The following is a 21,104-nucleotide window of genomic DNA, read 5'->3' as shown; positions in this document are numbered from 1 at the left end:
GGCTCCTCCTTCATGAAAGACAGCACACTGTGGCCCATGGAGCAGGGCCTGGGGGAGTTAGCTGGATGAAAGGATGGCATGCCTAGGCAGGTCATCCGAGACGGAAGAGTGAGACGGCATGGCCAGCCAGAGGAAACAGAGTGAGGGAAGCAAGTAAGAAGGAAACAAAACAGAAGCAAAGTGATATTCCCACATTGGAAATCTCGATCAGACTCACCTTGATAGAGTTGTTGTTGTTAGGTGACATCGAATCACTTCCGGCTCCTAGCAGCCATATGCACAAACGAACAAGCCACCACCCCATCCCACACTGTCCTCACAATTGTTCTAATGTTGGAGCCCTTGGTGTAGCGATTGAGTCACTGTGTCTCATGGAGGGCCATCGTCCCTTTCGCTGCCCCTCCACTGGACCACGCATGATGTCCTTCTCCAGGGATTGATCTCACCCGCCCAGTGTGTCCGAAGTCCTGAGGACACAGTCTCACTGTCCTTGCCTTCACAGAGTGATTCCCAACTCTCCATACAAGTCACACCCCAGAATTTCCTAGGCATTCTCCTTTTTTTCTAATATTTGCCCCATTGCCTTTATGATTTTGAAGAATTTTCTGGAAATCCGATTTTGGCAAGGAGTTCACTAGACTTTCTTTTCCTACTCTGTCTTAGTCCAGGAGCTCTAGGGAAATCTGTTCGGAATCCTAGCAAGACACAAGCCAGTGTTGCCAGATGGGCAGTGTCTGAATTTGAAGCCCACTGGCCAGAAATCAAGCCACGGGTTTCCAGCGTGGAAGGTGAGGATTCTGCCACTGAACCACCAGTGGACCCCACTGGGCATCTACTATCTAGAGATGCTGAGAAGAGGAAGTTGAATAACGTGATTCTTATCTTTGCGGGATTGATCATCTAAAGGAAGAAGCACATACATGTATAAGGCTAATGATTTATTTTCTCTTCTCTGTGTTGTACTTTATGTCGATGTCCCTCCCTACCTCCACCTTTTACATCTGAGCCTGAACTTGGCTTTGTTTCTGCTTTGGGGTTGTCTGTTTCTCCTCCAATGACTGTTGAAATGCTTTTATGTGAATATATTGCTGTAAGATAGAAACTTTTCAGATTTTACCATGGGCGGCTTGTTTTCTCTGGCTTGTCTGTACAAGAAAGATGAATTGTAAATACTTTATCTCATTTCTAGAAATCTGAAGTTGAGCCCTCCCTGCCTTCAGGGACAGCTGAGGTTTCCGTCTTTAGTCTCTGTGGAAACACAGGTCTCTGCGAAAATACAAAAGGAAAAGAAGCAGCTTAAAGGAAGCTGACTCTGATGAAGGCGATGTCTCTGAGGGAAATAAGGAATTGGGAAGAAGGCAAGAGGGGGTTTCCAGGGACCAGGGGACCAGAAGGCCTAGGATATGACCCTAAAGGTGTGGCCTAAGAAGGCAGAGGTCATTGCTCTGGAGAAGCAGCCCCAGCTGACTTCAGAAAGGGCCACTGAAAGGAAACAGAGGGTTCCAGAGTCATGAACACTTATGCCACAGATCCTTGACTGCACTGGAAGCCACCCTGCCTGGGCAGGTTACAGATCAGTCCTGTTACCTTCCAATTCACATCCTATGTCCATATTAGCTCACCTAAGGACTGGCCAGTAGAATAAAGATGTGTTAGTCTGGGTTGACTAGAGAAACAAATTCATAGACACTCATGTGTATAACAAAGAGCTTTATATAAAGAGTAATTACATATTAAGAAAACATCCCAGCCCAGTCCAAATCAAGCCCATAAGTCTGATATTAGCCCATATGTCTGATACCAGTCTGTAAATTCCTCTTGAGACTCACGCAACACATGCAATGATGCCAAGTGCAGGAAGATCACGGGAAAGTCTTGTGGATCCAGTGGTGGTGGAAGCATCTCAGAGCTGGCGTGGGTCTCCCTGTGGTTCCCCCAACGGCAGGGTGCTGGCTCCATCAGCCTAGCTCCATGTGGCTTGTCAATAGGAATGTCAAGCAGAGAGGATCTATGTCCGTCCTCTAAGGAGGAAGACAGCCGTTCCCAAAGAGAAGGCCATGCCCACACAGAGGCACCATTGGTTATGACCTGACTGACAGACTAGACTCCACCTGTGGGCTCAAGTTGACTGGAGATTATATAATTACCACAAAAGACTAGATTTTGTCCCACATGGATACTTCTTTTTTAAATTGTTTTATTAGGGGCTAATAAAACTCTTATTGGAATCCATATATACATCAATTGTATAAAGCACACTTGTACATTCATTGCCCTCATCATTCTCAAAACATTTGCTCTCCACCTAAGCCCCTGGCATCAGCTCCCCATTTTTCCCCTCCCTCCCTGCTCACCCCTCCCTCATGAAGCCTTGATAATAATTATTTTGTCTTATCTTGCCCTGTCTGACGTCTCCCTTCACCCACTTTTCTGTTGTCCATCCCCCAGGGAGGAGGTCACATGTAGATCTTTGTAATCAATTTCCCCTTTCCAACCCACCCTCCCTCTACCCTTCCAGTATCGCCATTCGCACCACTGGTCCTGTAGGGACCATCCTCCCTGGATTCCCTGTGCTTCCAGTTCCTATCTGTACCAGTGTACATGCTCTGGTTTAGCCAGATTTGTAAGGTAGAATTGGGATCACAATAGTGGGGGAGGAGGAAGCATTTAGGAACTAGAGGAAAGTTGTATGTTTCATTGTTGCTATATCATACCCTGACTGAGTCATCTCCTCCCCAAGACCCTTCTGTAAGGGGATGTCCAGTTGCCTACAAATGGGCTTTGGGTCTCCACTCCGCACTGCCCCCCTCATTCACTATAATATGATTTTTTGTTCTGATGATACCTGATATCTGATTGGTTTTACACCTCGTGATCACACAGACTGGTGTGCTTCTTCCATGGGAGCTTTGTTGCTTCTGAGCTAGGTGACCGCTTGCTTACTTTCAAGCCTTCAAAATACCAGATGCTATATCTTTTGATAGCCGGGCACCATCAGCTTTCTTCACCACATTTGCTTATGCACCCATTTGTCTTCAACAATTGTATCAGGGTGGTGAGCACACAATGATATGATTTTTTATTCTTTGATGCCTTATACCTGATCCCTTCGACACCTCATGATCACACAGGCTGGTGTGCTTCTTCATGTGGGCTTTGTTTCTTCTGAGCTAGATGGCCACTTATTTACCTTCAAGCTTTTAAGACCCCAGACGCTATATCTTTTGTGAACCGGGCACCATCAGCTTCCTTCACCACATTTGCTTATTACCCGCTTTGTCTTCAGTGGTTGTGTCTGGAAGGTGAGTATCATAGAATGCCAATTTAATAGAAGAAAGTGTTCTTGTATTGACGGAGTACTTGAGTGGAGGCCCAATGTCCTGATCTTAATACTAAACCTATAAATATAGGCACATAGATCTATTTTCCCATCCTCATATATAAATATATTTGCATAAGTACATGTCTTTATTTAGGCCTCTATAAATGCCCTTTGCCTCCTAGCTCTTTCCTCTATTTCCTTTGACTTTCCTCTTGTCCCACTATCATGCTCAGTCTTCATTTGAGATGCAGTAATTCCTCTTGGTTACATTACCCTTGATCACACCCTACCAGGCCTCCTTCACCCTCCTCACCACTCATTTGGATCACTTGTTATTCCCTTGTCTCAAGGTTTGTTAACACCACTACCTTTCCCCCAACCTCTCCCTATCCCATGTGCCCCCAGAACTGTTGGTCCCACTGTTTTCTTCCCCAGATTGTTCATCCAGCCTATCTTATTTAGACAGACCTGAAGAGATGACAACATGCACAAAAACAAGACAGAGCAAAACAAAGCAATGGTATACAACAAAACAACAACAACACACCAATGATTAAAAAAACCAACAAAAACAAAACACAACAAGAAAGAAAAGCTTGTAGTTAGTTCAAAGACTGTTGGCCTTTAGGAGTGTTTTCCAGTCCAGTCTGTTGGGGCACCATGCCCTGACCCCAAAGTCCACCTTCAGCATTCCCTGGGGACTTCGCTGCTCTGTTCCCTTACTGTTCTGTTGCACCCCCTTAGTGTTTTGTCTTGGTGTGGTGGCATCAGATCGGGCACAATTCCCACACTGTGTCTCCAGTGTTGTCCCTGTAGGACTATAGGTCAATGAGGGACATCATGGCTCATAGTGGGGCTGGCCATCTTGTCCTCTCTGTGGACTGGCTTCTCTAATCGGGACCATCGTCCTCAAGGCCTAGTGGGCCAGGATGTGCTCCACTCTCTCTTGCTCCCCCTTCATCTACTCCTGTGTGCTCCAAGCAGATATGTCCTTCTTCCCACAATGGTACTTCTATCACTCTTGCAATGACACATCTTGCAATGACACATCCCATCGAAAGGGGGTCTCTGATCTTTGAGGGTACAGTGGGAAGGTCCCCCAGGCTTGGTGAGGAGCTGGACAAAAAAAAAAGTTTAAATTCCCCCTGGGCTGAGGCCATGACTGACATGACTGTCACCTGTCTGCATTGTCCCACAACCTTTAAGCTGCGCTCATCCACTCACCCATTTGCCACCTAGCAAGTCCCTAAAAGATGGTGGCCAATGTCAATGGATCCTCTCAATAACTTTTTCAGAAACACTAGTTCTTTTCTCATTATACATCCCTCAGGTATATGTGACCATTGGACAAAGAATAGGAAGCCCACAGTAGAATAGATACCTTTTAATTATGGTATTGAATATTGCAATTATCAAAGACTGCCAGAAGAACAAACAAATCTGTCTTGAAAGAAGTACAGGCAGAACGCTCCTTAGAAGTAAGGATGGCAAGACTTGGTCTCACATACTTTGAATGTGTTCTCGGGGCCAACTCTCTCCTGGAAAGGGGTGTCATGCGTGGTAAAGTAGAGGGGGCCGTGAGAAAGAGGAAGACCCTCAACGAGATGGATTGACCCAATGGCTGCAACAGTGGGCTCAACTTGAACAGCCGTTCTGAGTCTGGCACAGGACCAAGCAGTGCTTGTTGTACACAGGGTCCCTGTGAGTTGGAACCAACTGAGCATCTAACAACCACATGCACCTCTCTCCCACATTTGGTTACATTTCACCTTCTTGATATTATTCTTTTTTCTTTAATTTGACATGGATAATACAGCCACAGCTTTGAGGCTCTTTATGCTGCCGTCGAAGTGTCGGCTTGCTAATCAGAAGGTGAAGGATTCAGTGACAAGAAGTTGGAAACAACTTAAATGCCCATCAGTAGAAGAATGGCTAAAGAAACCTTGGCACAGACACAGGATAGGATACTCTTGCTAAAACTCAATGATGAAACCATGAAGCATCTCGTGATATGGATGGACATGAAAAAACATTATGCTGAGTGAAGTTAGCCAACCTCAAAAGGACAAATATTGTCTGAGGCTACTGATACCAACAAGCAAACAAACAAACAAATAAGATAAAGAGAACAGACTTTAGAGTTTGGCAGGGCGAGTAAGGACCTAGACATGGGCTAAGCAGTTGAAGAGTGTGGTCTGGCTGTAGTGGGAAGTGGAGAGCCATCGCAGGGAGGGGGGAAATCAAGGAACGAGGATGGGCGAGGGGCTGTGAACTGGAATGTTGATTAGTAGTTTAGACTTTGGAGTAAAAGTTGATGATCTGAAATGTAAATCCCCACCTAAGCTACTATCATAACAAAAGGATTCAATCAGAGATGAAGATGGCTACCCACCCCCCAGCCCCCACCGCCAAATGTTCATGGTCCAACCCCCCCACCCACCCCGCCCCAGTGGAAAGAGGAGATTTAGGCTCTGTAATTAAGTCTTAGAACAGAGTACCAATTACTGTTACCAACCCCCCCCCCATTCCAGTTCAACCTGCCTCTTCGTTCTACCTGTCACGTCCCTCTGAATCACCAGGAACATTATTTTCCTGAGCCACAGAAGATTTCTAAAAATATCGGAATTATTATTTGTCATATTCTGCTCTAGAGATGGAAAACCAGACCCTTAGGTAAGTTATTGTGACTGCTAACAATGAGCACTTGGATTTGTGGACTTCAACACACTCTTCTGTGTCCTTTTGAACACCTGGTGTGGTTTGAGATGGTCCCTTTCCAAGTTATGAAATATTTCCTCCAGTTGATAGGATTTGGACCAGGTGTGTAGATGGAGGAGTCAATCCTTCACACACACACACACACACACACACACACACACACCATGACCATGACTGGGGTTAAGTGACAGAGTAAATATTATTGATTTAATAGAAAACTGGGCTACCACATCCATGCACAATTAGCAGTCTCTTCAGCATGTATCAGGATGATAATTTCCATGAACATGGCACTTCCTGTCTTGGACCTAGGCTGGAGCCCAAACATCTCACCCATCACTTCCAGTAGAGACTGCCTGGTCTCTCCTAGACAAGGTGCCTTGCAAGGGAAAATAGACAAGCTATAGGATTTAACCCCATAGTATACAACAATGATTACTAGTCATTAAATAATTGCTTTGGGTTAGGCACACTGGAGCTTTAGAATTACTTTATAAGAAAGTTGCTATTATATAGGAGGGATCTGAAGCTTGGAGAGATTGAGCCCAAGGACACATATTAAGAGATAGGTCCAGGATTCCAATCACAGCTTGTCAGTCACTAAAGTGTGTGCTCTAGTGCTTTTGCTTATCAGTGTCCCATCAGGGCACCAACCCCATGGAGCCGATTTTTTCTGTAGTGGAAAATAATTTTTCAAAAAGAAGATATTGGAGAGGATAAGAAGGCTAAAGTAAACATTTAGCTTGGAAGTTTAACTTGATGAGACATGGAGCCTTATACACACAATAAAACAGTGCTGTATGCACTATGAAATAAGAGCGTGAGTTATTATGCTTAGTGAGTAGGATGAAAGCAGGTTTGAAGGTTGTAATCTTTATGGAAGCAGATTGTCACATCTTTCTTCTGCAGAGGGCCTGTTTGGGTTTGACAGCCAGCCTTCACTCGACAGCGGTGTGTTTTCACCACTGCACTGCCAGGGTCTTTATTTAATTATTATAGATTCTTTGTGAGCATGTGATGAATAAGTGTTAGCACTGGTGCAGGGTGTTTCCAGGAGTAATTTCATTTGGCAAGTGTTTAAGTCAGGCTCGTCTAGAGAAACAAAACCAGCGATGTTGTATAAGAAAGAAGTTGAATTCAAGTTTAATTTTATATCAAGAAGGCATCCATGAGCCTGATGCTAGTCAGCTCCCTCTTCAGACTCACATAGCTGCAGACCAAGATGGAAACGTGTGAAGTGAGAAGTACAGAGCTCACAGGCCAGTGGGTGCAGAGCCGTGTGGATACAAAGTTGGTGTGTTGGCAACTCTCCAGGTCACTGGTCCATATGCAGACCCCTGGAGGCAGACACAGAGTCCCACTGAGGAAGAAAGCAAAAGGGAGAGAGAAAGAGAGAGAGAGAGAGAGAGAGAGAGAGAGAGATATTTTCTCACCAACTCTCTCATAGAAAGGCCCCACCCCCACAGAGGCATCATCAGGCTGGCATTTCATTGACAAATTGGTGCCACCTGTACACTTTCACCTTCGTTCAAGTTGACATAAAATCTAACCGCCACAGCACGACTTATTGGAAAAGCCATTGGCCAAAGAGAAAACGATGTGACTCCAGAAGGGGAATTTAAAAGTTCCTGGAGGAATGGAATGAAAGAGAGAGGAGTTTTTGCAGTAGCTTTCTGAGGTCTCTGAACACTGTGGTAAAAATGTAATTAATGATACTGTACTTAACTAAAATTAATTCCTAATATAGAATGCTTGATAGTGATTTGTTAATCATATAACACTTAGTAATAAACATACTCAATAACACATGTATGACTTTTAAAAAGCAGGATCGCAGTCGCTGAAAGCAATAACCCCACAAGACGGTGCTGAAGTGTCACTAGCACAAACGTCGTCTACCTGCCACAGCAAGAATTCCTCATTTCTCCCCGTGCTGGTGCAAGGAAGGGCTTTAAAAAAAAGTCAGACCACCAGTGTTTTCAGTCAAACACTGCATTTTTACCCACAGAAACCTCTGGTGAAGTGTGGACGATCCGCAGTAGCTCACGAAGCAGGTTAGTTGGAGCCACACATGATTCTGAAAGTTGCATAACCACCCATGAGAAATGAAGCGAGGATGCGAACTGCCGGACCTCTCTTCCCCATCAGCCCATCCTCCTGTGGCGCTGTGGTACTTGGAGCTGGTGGCACTGTTGGGGAAACCTTGGACCGTAAACTTGGACTGTAAACTGAGACTGTCTGCGCCTGTAAAACTTACAACCTCGGCAACGCGGTATATTGGTCAGAATCTACCGGATGGCAAGTGGTTTGGGTTTATTTGTCTGTTTGGCTTAAAGAGAGATGGGGATCATCTTGGGAAGTGCCTGCCCTGTGCCCACGCATTTTGCTCCGCTCCACTTTTTCCTTACCCCAAAGATTTAAAACCTGGCTGTCAACACCACCATCGATCAGTTAGTTGCAGAAGGAGCAGCCAAGCAAGAAACCCCAATATGTTGTTCTTGAACTGGCCAAATAGGTCATTCCAGTACAGGCTGTGGTGAGTGACTGTTAGGTCAGTAGTCAGGTCATTCCCGTAGTCTGTGGTGAGTGACTGTCTGCGGTCAAAGTCCTGTTCTGTTCATCACTTTATGGGTCACCACGAGAGTAAGTCATCCTCCGTGATCCGTAACCTTAAAGTAAACATTCGTTTTCCTTTCCTTTGAACCAGCTGGCTGCCTTCTAAGCTCTTCATTCTTTTTCGGCCATGGTAAAATGTATACACAACATAACCTTTTCATTGCAGCCCCTGGGAAGTGCACAACGCAGTACCGTTTGAATAGATGCACAGTGTTGTTCAAGCACTGCTGTTATGCCCAAAAGGTTTTCATGAAAATCTCTGTCCGCCTTAGCCAGACTCCTCACCTCATGCTTATTGTTGCTAATTATTAGTTGCTACTTATGGAATAGGGAGCTCTGGTGACATAGAGATTACAGGTTGGTCTGTTAACTGCAAGGTCAGTAGTTCAAATCCACCAGTCGCTCCATGGGAGAAAGATGAGAGTTTCTACTCCCCTGAAGAGTTACAGTCTTAGAAACCCACAGGGGGCATTCTGCTCTATCCTATAGGATTGCTAATACACTGGAAGGCAGTGAGTGTGGTCAGGACTTAGCTAACTTCTAAACCACTGCCATTGAGTCAGTTCTGGCTCATAGTGACCCGATACAGGCTTTCTGAGGTTGCAAATCTTTATGCACACAGATAGCCTTATTTTTCTACCAAAGAGCATCTGATGGATTTGAATCCAGGACCTTGCAGTTTGTAGCCTCATGACTAGTTCACAGAACTTCTTTTCTCTCTCTTTAAAAAAATTCATTTTATTGGGGGCTCATACAACTCTTATCACAATCCATACATCCATCCATTGTGTCAAGCACATTTGTACATTTGTTGTCCTCATCATTCTCAAAACATTTGCTTTCTACTTGAGCCCTGGGTATCAGCTAATTTTCCCCCTTCCTCCCTGCCACCCCCTCCCTCATGAACCCATGATAATTTATAAATTAATATTATTTTGTCATGTCGTACACTGACATCTCCCTTCACCCACTTATCTGTTGTCCATCCTCCAGGGAGGAGGTTATATGTAGATCCTTGTAATCAGTTCCCCCTTTATACCCCACCTTCCCTCCACCCTCCTGGTATCTTCACTCTCACCACTGGTCCTGAGGGGTTTATCTGTCCTGGATTCCCTGTGTTTCCAGTTTCTATCGGTACCAGTGTACATACTCTGGTTTAGCGGATTTTTAAGATAGAATTGGGATCATGCTAGTGGAGGGAGTAAGCATTAAAGAACTAGAGGAAAGTTGTATGTTTACATCATTGCTACACTGCACCCTGACTAGCTTGTCTCCTCCCCGTGACCCTTCTTTAATAGCATTTATTTTCTATGAAAAGAAAGTTCTGTTTGTACTTTCCTCTTATTCTTTGTTGTTTTATTTCTTGATTAAATATCTAGAAAAACTTTCAAAAAGACTTTAGTGAATTGTTCTTCTCACTAGATCTTTTAAAGAAAAATTCATGTTGACAAACCACCAAATCATGTATCTGATCTCTTTTTCTGAATTCTCTCTCAAGAAGAGTTAATGGATGCGTGTTATGAATCATTGCAAATAATTGCAAGTAGAATGCAGCTGTGAGGAACTTTACATTTAATTAAAATATTTAAAATTTACATCACATTGTAACTTATAATAGTAATATGAATTCGTTGTTGTGATTACATGCCATCTCATCCTTACTAAAAATGTATCTTTTACTTCTTTAGTGGCTGATTTAATTGGAGAGGAACCAGAGGGGTTGCTATTCAAGCCAAGGATACCAGGCCGAAATCCCAGAATCACGTATATATTCAATGCACACAATTGTTAAAATGACCTATTCCCTAGAAACTTGTTTAAATTTTGATGAAAATGAAAAATATATACTCAGCTGTGGACAGAGTTAATATGCGATATAATTGTGGTAGTTACGCAATTTCATGTCAACTTGAACAAAGAAAGAAGGGGTGGAGTCTAGCCTGTCAATCAGGTCACAGCCTGATGATCCCTCCTTGTGGCCGTGGCCTTCTCATGAGGATTCTGTGAACCTCTCCCTCTCTCTCTCTCTCTCTCTCTCTCTCTCTCTCTCTGATGCACTTTCATTTTGACTAGCCACATGGAGTCACGCTGATGGCAGCCAGAGCTCTGGGGATGCTGTTATTGGATCTACAGGACTTTCCACCCACCAGCCTGTGATCTTCCTGCATTCAGCATCATTGCATGTGCTGCGTGAGTCTGAAGAGGAATTCATGGGCTAATATCGGACTTATGGACTAATATCGAACTTACGGACTTGATCCTGGACTGGGTAGGGAAGTTTTATTGATGTATAATTAGTTCTTCTTGATATAAAGTTCTTTCATATATATATAGTCAGCCTGGACTAACACAATAGTGACCATTTAACTGACCAGGTGCTGAGCACGCACTCACTGCCAGGTTTGATGGCCATCAGTGTAAATGGTTCCAGGTGCATAAGACATCGTGCAGCCTCAGGAATGTGCAGTCTAGGGACCCTGCATCACCTCACACAGCAGCAGGCAGCACAGCACGGTCCTGCATCACCTCACAATTGCTGTCTGCTCTAGCCCACTGTGGCAGACTTTGTGCTAAACTATCTCACGCAGAGTGTCCTTTTTCACGGACCCTCTCCTCTCCTGATAACATCCAACGAACATGAGGCGAAGTCTCCCTCTTTACTCTGAGTAACATTCTGCCTGCCCTTCTTCCAAGATAGGTTTGTTTGTTCTCCTGGAAGCCCCCAGTACCTTCAATATTCTGTCCCAACACCATATCTCACATGCATTGATGCTTCTGCCAATTTCCTTAGTCACTGTCCAACTCCCACATGCATAAGGGGAGATTGAAAATACTTTGGCTTGAGTCAGGTGCACATTAGTCCTCCGAGCAATACGCTTCGTCTTCAACACCTTAAAGAAGCTTTGTGCAGCAGAGTTGCCCAATGCAATACATCATTTAATTTCTTGATTACTGCTTCCAGCATTGATTGTTTATCCAAGCACTATGAAATTCTTTCCAACTTTAATCGTGCCTCCATTTACACTGTCTATTGTCCAGTAAGGGGAAATTACTCTGATACAAATGACAACGTAAGTTTAAATAAATATGCATGAAAACCCAAAGTACCGGTGGGGCAGTTGTTTGCCATGCAACCAAGAAGCTAACAGCAATATTGGCGATTCATAGCCAACCAGACGAGTGCCAGAAGAAAGGCCTGGCAGTCTCCTTCCATCCACTGATGCTCTATGGAACACAGGTCTACTTTAACAGACAGGGAGTCGCCCTCCATTGAAGTCGGTCCCATGACAACTGAGTTTGCTTTTTAAAGTAGTCTTTGAAACCACTGGCAGTAGCAATTTTTGCCTGAAGTGACTTTTCATAGTTCATATCACCGAGAACATAAATTGCCATAAGACTCACTCTCACTGGTGGAAATTAGTCTCGGAGAAAGATCACAAAGAGAACAGAGACCCGGAACAAGGACAGTTTCAAGCTTGTGCAAAGCCTCCAAGTTGCCTGAGGGTCAGAGACAAAGGTCCTCTTCTCAGCAGAGAACACTCCTGAGGACTTTGATGGAAGAATAGAAAGGCAAATCCTTCTGCTTAATAAGCAAGGAAACCTGAGCACAGGCACCTGAGGAGCAGAACCTTGGAAAACAGGCGGGATGACGTGACAGAAGTGTCTGCAGCTGGTGGGAAGCTGGCCTTGTGGAAAGAGGACCGTGAGCAAGTCTAGGGACGGGGAAACCGAAGGGACTTTGAATCGGGACGTCTCACACGCAACTTAAAGGTGCTTGCTGTGCTGGGGTGCAGATTGCCTCCTTCCTGAGCCATCTGGGAAGGCCTAGGACTTAACATGCATGTCTGATGTTCGCTCGTGCACAGGAGTGCTGCAACGGGGTGGGGTGAGTTAAGGAAAGGGGACACTTTCATGTCTGTTTTGGGTGGAAACCTTGGAATATCCTTAATATGTGAGAAAAAAATTGGGATTAGAGAACTGCTGAACCAGAGGAAAGCAGGAGAACGCATGTCCTGGGAATCTGCAAACAGATCAGGACGATCATTGGCCTTCCTAGAGGCTAGCCCCAAACCAAAACTTACTGCCATCAAGTTCACTCCGACTCCATACGACCCTGTAGGACAGGGTAGAACTGTCCCTGGGGGGTTCCCAGACTGCCACTCTTTACAGGAGTAGAAAGCCCCACCTTTCCCTCACTGCGGAGCAGCTGGTCTCAAACTGCTACCACTCTGCCCCCAGGGCTCATCAGGCCAATGCTGACCCACAGCGACCCCACATGTGTCTGAGCTGAACTGTGCTCCACAGAGTTCTCTGTGGTCCAGTTTTCATTAGCAGACCACCAAGCCTTCTTCCTAAGCTCCTCAGGGTGGAATCAAACTACGAAGTTTTGCATGAGCGGCCGAGCATGCTAACCTCTGGCAGCTCCCAGCACTTATGTCTTAGAAGATACAGAGTGGTGAGTTGGAATTGATTTAATTAAATTGTCAAGGTGAGATTGATATTTGCATTATGTAAGATAGCATGAAGTAACTATCTTAAAAGAAGTCTAGAGTGCCTGGTGGACGCCCCCAAGTGCGGGGGCCGTTATACCGGGACAGAGAGACCTGAAAGGAAGGAATTGCTGCCGGCTTGGACAGTTTCCTACCTTAATTTTCCCTCCATCATTTTGTAATGAGGAAGTATGCCTAAATAAGAGTCCTAATTGCATTCTGCCCTTACGAAGGTTTTTGTAAAGTGATACAAAGAAGAAAAGGGAAGAAAGAAGGAAGACTCCTTCCTGGGCAGTGCAAACAGTGCCCATTCTCCACTGTTGACCAGTCGGTTGGAGGTTCAAGTCCTTTGGAGGAAGGAGTCCTGAGTAGGAATCAACTCCATGACCATTGATACTGAAAACATACTGGGAGGCAGGATGGCCTGGATCGGGCATCTCAAAGTCTAACTCAGGGCAGATCTTGTGATGGGATTTTGTGAGCCGCAGCCTTTCTCATGTGTTCTTTTTCTCCAAGTCAAAGACACCCCCATACCCCACCCCTGATACAGGGTGAAAGAATAAAAACGAGAAGACTGAAGTTTAGAGCTGTAAGCGTTTCCTTTGAGCTGCAGGGCAGGGGCTTCGGCCAGTGGAGAAGGTGGAGAAGAAACCTCGAGGTGGGAGATGCATCAAAGTAGCTCCATGTCCCCTCCCTCTTCCCAGGGAGGCGGCGAAGCCAAGTGCCATCGGCCCCTTGGTAGCTGCTCACACATGCGAGGGCAGTGTGGCTGCCCCACTGTTCTCTCTGAGCCAATTAAAGATGTTGCAGCCCCTTGACTCCAAGTCTCTTCCAGAGTCTCCTCTGTGGGGTAGACTTCCCATCAGCCGGACAGTATCCACTGAACTCAGAAAGCTTTAGGACATGCCTGGAGGGAGTCTGCACTATGTTTTCCTCTGACGGGGACCAGGCTTCCTGCTCCAGTTCACTTCTATCCTGAACCCTGGACCCAGTGGGCCAGCGACTATTCTGCAATCCAGTAGAGAATACAAGCAGAATGAGGCACATGGTGAAGACACACCTTGTTTTCTAAATGCTTGTCTAATGTTGCCTGTGTGCCGACATACATTCTGACTTAAGTATATTTTACATCGAGTTAAAATGCAGAGTTCAATTCAGTATATCTGGGGCAGAAAGGGAAATATATTCTCAGCAGGGGCTCTGTGGTAGTTACATAATCTGTCATCAATTTGACACTTAGAGTGAAGGGGTGGAGTTTAGCCTGTCAATCATCGCAGCTTGATAACCTCATTTGGAGCTGCTAAGGAGCTATAATATGGAGGTGGGACACAGGCTCACTGCCCGGGAGACATTACTGATGATGACCCTGATGGAGCCACGCTGATACAGCCAGAACCTTGGAGCTGGAGACGCCAGCGCTGAGATGCTTCTGCCACCACTGGACCCACCAGACTTTCCACCCACCAGCCTGCGATCTTCCTGCATTCGACATCATTGCATGTGTTGCATGAGTCTGAAGAGGAATTTATAGACTGGTATGGGTAAAATGGGCTAATATCAGACTTATGACTTGATCTGGACTGGGCTGGGATGTTTTCTTAATGTACAATTACTCTTTATATAAAGCTCTTTCTTACACACATATGAGTATCTATGAATTTGTTTATCTAGTGTACCCAGACTAACACAGGTTCAAACCAGAATGAACCAGTTCAAAGCCCTGTCAGAATCCCAGGACTGAACATCCTCTGTTGTGCTTGTTTTGAACTGGGCCTTAGACGATCACTTCCTTCCCAAGAGGCTATGGTGGGTCTCATTTTCTGTGCTCATTTCTTTGCTCCTTTGCCTTCCACTTGGGTGCTCATTCTCCCTTCCTCCTGGGGCTCAGTCTTTTCTCAATCTCCAGAGACCTACAGTTTCAGCTGATGGTGCTCAGGAATCACGTACTGTCCCTTGTTGAGAAACTACCAATCGAGGAGTTTGCTAACAATGTCATGTGCTACAGAGAGGGCAATGGAAACTGGGACTGAGTCATTGTGCTTGACAATTAACAGTCATTAGGAGCCCTGGGGCTGTAGCAGTTGCAGGTTGGGCTATTGGGTTACGGTCCACAAGGTTGGTAGTTCAAAACTACCAGGTGCCTTTCGGGAGGGAGATGGGCCTTCCACACCTGTAAAGAGTTAGAGTCTTGGAAACCCACAGGGAGTCTTTCTGAGTGGGTATTGACTTGATTTTTGTTGGGGTTTGAGTGGCCTGCACTAGACAGAGTGCCTTTGGTCAAAAGTGAAGGCAGGGGCCACATTTGTCGTTGCTGTTTGGTGCTGTCAAGTCCGACTATAGGAACCCTGGTACCAACAGAATAAAACACTGTCTGGTCTGCGCCATCCTCACAATTGTTCTTATGTTTGAGCCCATTATTGTAGCCACTGTGCCCGTCCATCTTGCCAAGGGTCTTCCTCCTGTCCACCGCCTCTCTGTTTAACCAGGATTGATGTCCTCCAGAGACTGGGCTCCCTTGATCTCCAAACTGCATGAGATGAAGTCTCCCAGTCAGGGAGAATTCTGCTGGTACACTACACGTAGAGAATTCCTTGCAAACAGTGACTGGTGAGGGACAGAAACAACACATTTAAAGTACTCTTTGGAGTCATTTGTCAAGAGGAAAGCAAAACGGAAGCTCCATTCAGCAGCAGGCAGGAAGGAAGGATTTGTGAGTTACCTGGAGGATGTGTTGGGTTCAGAGAAAGAAGACATGCCCAAAAGACACGAGAGAGAGTAAACCCGTGTTGCTACTTCCAGGGCGGTTTGCATTTGGGGCCAGGACCCATAAGCCTACTGACAGATTTTTCATGTTGCCTTGAGAGTGTCTTGTAAGGATTTCAGTGAGTTGTTTCATTTCTTTGTTCAAGTGGAATATTTCATTTTCAAATTGTATTAACTTTCACCCACGAGGGTTCCATGTGCACTAGAGTAGAAGGATGCACCACAGGGCTTTAAATGGAAGCTTTGGAGCAGGTCGATTGCTGGACTTCTCCGAGGTGACTCTGGTGGCCTTGAAACTCCAGTCTTTCCATTTGCACTGAGCTTGATAATTGTTTTTTGTGGCAGCCCGGGAGGATTTTTTTCCTTTTTATCTTATTTTATTGTATTACTTTACAAAGCCTGCAGTCTCACGCTTTCTCTCAAAAAAATGTTACAATTTCTATCTTCTTTTGAAAACTAGCAACACTGGGCACACATTCCCACAAGCAACGGCGTAGCCCTTAGGACCTTCCGAGAACAGTGATCAACCAGACGGACTTCGCTCATTTGGATTATTTTCCTGGTCTCAGAAGGCACGAGGGGGAGTCCCGGGATGATGTAAACAGCTAACATAGCCAGCTGTAACTGCGGTATTAGAGACACGAGTCCACCCAGGGTCACCTTGGAACAAAGCCCTAGCAATCGACTTCTGAAAAAAATAGCCATTGGAAACCTTATGAAGCCTACCTTAAACTTCAAGGAACTATGCATATTATTGTCTATCTGGACAAGATAGGCAGGATGAGCAATCCATAGGAGAGAACAATGGGACTGATCATTCTGGGGGGACACAGGAGAGGGAGAGGTGGGGGAAATTAGGGGGGTGCCAACAAACCCAGGGACAAGGGAAGAATAAGTCACCTACAATTGATGGTGAGGAGGGCATAGGATGCTAGGGGGACACTCAATCAAGGACAATGTAGCTGAGAGGAATTACCCAAACCTGAATGGAAGCCGAACATGATAGTGGGACGGGAGGAAAGTAAAAGGAAATAGAGGAAAGAACTGGGAGGCATGTATATATGTAAATACATTTATATACAATGAGAGGGGAATAGAGATATGTACATATATTTATTTATAAAGTATTATGATAACATATGGACACTGGGCCTCCACTCAAGTACTCCCTCAACGCAAGAACAATTTGTTGTACTAACACGGCACTCCGATGTTCACCTTTCCTGCGTTTGTCTAAAACCAAAACTCACTGGCATTGAGTACGTTCTGATTCATGCAGTGGATTTCCCAATGAACTGTTAACCTTGTGCTTAGCAGTTTGAACCTACCAATTGCTCTACAGGATAAAGATGAAGTTGTCTACTCCTATAAAGATTTAAGGTCTCAGAAACCCGAAGGGGAAGTTCTACTTTGTCATGTGGGGCCGTCATGAGACAGAATGATGACATGCGTATGAGGTAACTGGAAATACCATGGTTTGGGGCAGGTGCAGCTTCATCCTCAGAACGACATCTTTGCTCTTTCACACTTTGAAGAAGCCTGTGCAGGAGGCCTGACCCATGCAGTAAGTCGTTGCTTGATTTCTTGGTCACAGCTTCCATGACCATTGTTTGTGGTCTAAGTAACACGAAATCCTTAACATTTCAATTGGTGTCCTGTCAAGTCCTGCAGCCTTGTTTTCTGCTAATGGCGTCAGTGTGACTTGGACTTCTTCCCTCAATAGCATTGAAATGATTGAATGTTAACTAATGCTTTTTTGTACAGCGACTCTTAATAGTCCTTCTACCTTCTTTTGATGTTTTCTGCATCATTCGATATTTTGTTCAAGAAATCTTTCAACATTGCAACTAGAGGCTTGAACGTTTTCTTTCATTCTCTCAGTTTGGAATACACTGAGAATGTTCGTCCCCTTTGGTTTTCTAACTCCAGATTTGGGGGGCATGGTTCATTATAATGCTTTACTCTGTGCTCTTGAGCTGCCTTTTGAAATTTCGTGCTTAGCTTTTTTACGGCATCATTTCTTCCGTTCAGTTTGGCTGTTTTATGTGGACCGGGTTCAGAGTCTTGACAGCTGCTTTGGTCTTTGTTTCTTGTCCTTCTCCTGACCTTTTGCTTTCTTCATGTATGATGTTCTTGATGTCATGACATAATTCATCTGGCATTGGTCATTAGTGCTCAGTAGGTGAAACCTGTTCTTGAGATGTTCTCTACGTTCAGGTGAGATCTACTCAAGGCTGCATTGTGATTCTTGTGGATTTGTTTGAATATTCTTCAGTTTCTACCTGAACTTGTATACAAATAATTTGTGGTCTGGTTCACAGTCAGCCCTGGCCTTGTTTGGCCTGCTGATACTGAGCTTCTCCATTGCCCCTTCCCATAGATGTAGTCAATGTGATGCCTGTGTGCTCCATCTGGCTGAGTCCATGAGGTTGGTCACTGTTTTCTTATTGAAAAAGGTATTTACAATGAAGAAGTCATTCATCTGGCAAAATCTATCATGCAATTTCTAGCTACATTTGCATCACCCAGGCCATATTTTCTAACAACGGATCCTTGTTGTTTCCAATTTACTGATTCCAATCACCCATAGTTATAAATGCCCCTGGATTGCATGTTTAATCAATATCAGACTGGAAAAGTTGGTGGAATTCTTCAATTTCTTCATCATTGGTTTCAGTGACTGGTGTAAACTTGAATAATAATTGTATTCATTGGTCTGCCTTATTATTATATAATGATATATAATATATCACATATAATAGAGGTATAATATGTATTATTCTATCACAGATAGCAATTTATGTCATGGCAGGCTCTGAAATGTTCTTATGTAAATACCCCATAAATTACTAATTCATTCTACTGTTGACAGTTGGTAGTGGATAAATATTTGACAATTGAAGAAATAAACTATATTAATAGAAAAAGAGCACTCTTGTAATAAGGAGTCAGTTTCAGGGGGTGGGGGATGCACAAAAACTGCTTCAGCTACCATGATATAGGTTTTTTGTTGTTGTTATTATTGTTGTTCATACTCCGTGTACAATCTTGTGAGACAAGAAAGTACAGCTAATTCTTTACTGGTTATAAGTAGCATAGAAGAGAGAGCTAGTCACACGAGATACAAAACATTGTAGAGATACTGGCCTTGGGTGAAAAGAAACTTTTAGGTTCAATGTCTTTCCATCTGTTACTTCTAAGTGAACAGTGTCCTTGGGAAAACATTCTTGGGATATTAATGAGGTTGGTTTGCAGGGCGTATTTAAAGATAACCCACCCAGGACCCTTGGAACATTGCTCAGGCGTATGGGAGCATTGTGTGAGCACAGCAGTAGTTTAGGAGTGTTATGGACAGTGCATCTGTGAATGCTCTTGACCCGGTTATTTGGTGAAGATGCATGCCCTCTCTTGTGGGCATGCACCCCACGTAAAATTGTTGTTCTAGAGATAAGTTCCAGTCTGTTGTCTATGTATCACAAAGAAGATGATTACGTTTTCAAATAAATAATTCAATTCCCACACATCTTTAAATGTCACAGGCATTATTTCTGTTATCCCAGGAACATCTTTTAAGTACAATGATTGGCACCAATTCTCTAATTAATGACAGCCTCATTGTTCAATAAAGTAGCCTCTAGCCTTACTGAGCACTTGAAATGTTCTGTAATTTTAAAATTTGTGGCAGGCTGTGAAGACAGTAGAAAATAATGTTTTAAAAACCTGCATTAAGAACTTTATAATATTGGCTATGTCTTAAAATAATGTTTTGAATAGAGTGGAATAAATCCACTATATTCTTAAGATTCCCTTCTGCTATGCACTCTCGCTCTTTTTGAAGGCTCCTAAAACTCCCTGCTATTCAGTTAATTCTCATTCACAGCGACCCTATGGGACAGAGTGAACTGCTCCTTATATTTCAAGACTGTACATCTGGACCAGAAGAAGACAGCCTCATCTTTCTCCCACAGAGCAGCTGGTGGTTTTGAACTCAGACCTTGCAGTTAGCAGCCTAACATCTTTGTCACAGCACCACTTGGGCTCCTGAATATGGCTACTCCTTAGTTAACTGCACAGTATATGCCAGCACTGTCCAATAGAAATATAATTGTGGGCCATCGGTGTGACTTATACTCCTTAGTAAAGCAGCTCATACTTATATGGAGCCTTAGTGGTCTAGAGGTTATGTGTTGGGCTGTGAGCTGCATGGTCAGTGGTTCAAAACCACCAGCAGCTTAATTTACTCCCGAGTCATAACATTTTTCCTTTTCAATGTCTTCTGTGATATCCTTTCTCTTGGTTTAGAAACAATTTATGCCCTTTCAGAAAGGATCATCTCATGGTGGCAGCAGGAACTCATGTCTGGGTTGATCCGACCAGGAACTCTGTCAGTCCAGCAGCGTATCTTGGGGCCTTTGTTCACCGTGATGTGCTCAAAAATCAGAAAATCCACATCTAAACCATTAAGTTCAGCATTTCTCTCTGCATTTTTAAGCATGTGCAGCAAAAATTCAGTACTCTTTTTGAGCCACCTACCCTGGATCCAAACCTACTGTTTGGCCTGGGCATACCTACACACTCCATCATTGTGAAGTCGGTGGGGCACAGACTGCTTCTGTAAAGTGACATATTTCAACTATTTGGTGGCTTTCCAGCTACGCAGACCCTTGATGGCCTGAGCAATGGACTAGAAGACTGTGTGTTACAGATTCCACCCTCGTGATTTGCATGATTTTGTGGGGTTTTCTGGGTCAAGTGAGTAGCGAACCACTTTGGCAGATCCCCTCAGGCCGCTAGAGGAAGAGCAAAGAAAGAAAGAAACAAGCAAACAGAAGCAAGTTTGGGTAGGAAAATAATAAACTTTGCAGAAAGTGAAGCTGACTTGAGATACTCCCTGGTGAAGATCCAGGATTTCAGCCTTCAGTATGGTTTACAACTCAATGTAAAGAAGACCAAAATCCTCACAACTGGATCAGTAGGTAACATCTTGGTAAACAGAGGAAAGATTGACGTCATCAAGGACTTCATCTTGCTGGGATCCACAATCAATGCTCCTGGAAGCAGCAGTCACGGGATCAAATGAAGCTTTGAGGACTAAGGGGTGCTGACCCAAGCCATGGTATTTTCTTTTTTTGTGGGGCGGAGGCTAATTGAATTCAACAAGTATTTATTGAGTGCTTCTTATGTGCTAAGTATTG

Source organism: Tenrec ecaudatus, chromosome 7, assembly GCF_050624435.1.
Source record: "Tenrec ecaudatus isolate mTenEca1 chromosome 7, mTenEca1.hap1, whole genome shotgun sequence".
NCBI classification, from domain to species: Eukaryota; Metazoa; Chordata; class Mammalia; order Afrosoricida; family Tenrecidae; genus Tenrec; species Tenrec ecaudatus.
This window is presented reverse-complemented; position numbering follows the sequence as displayed.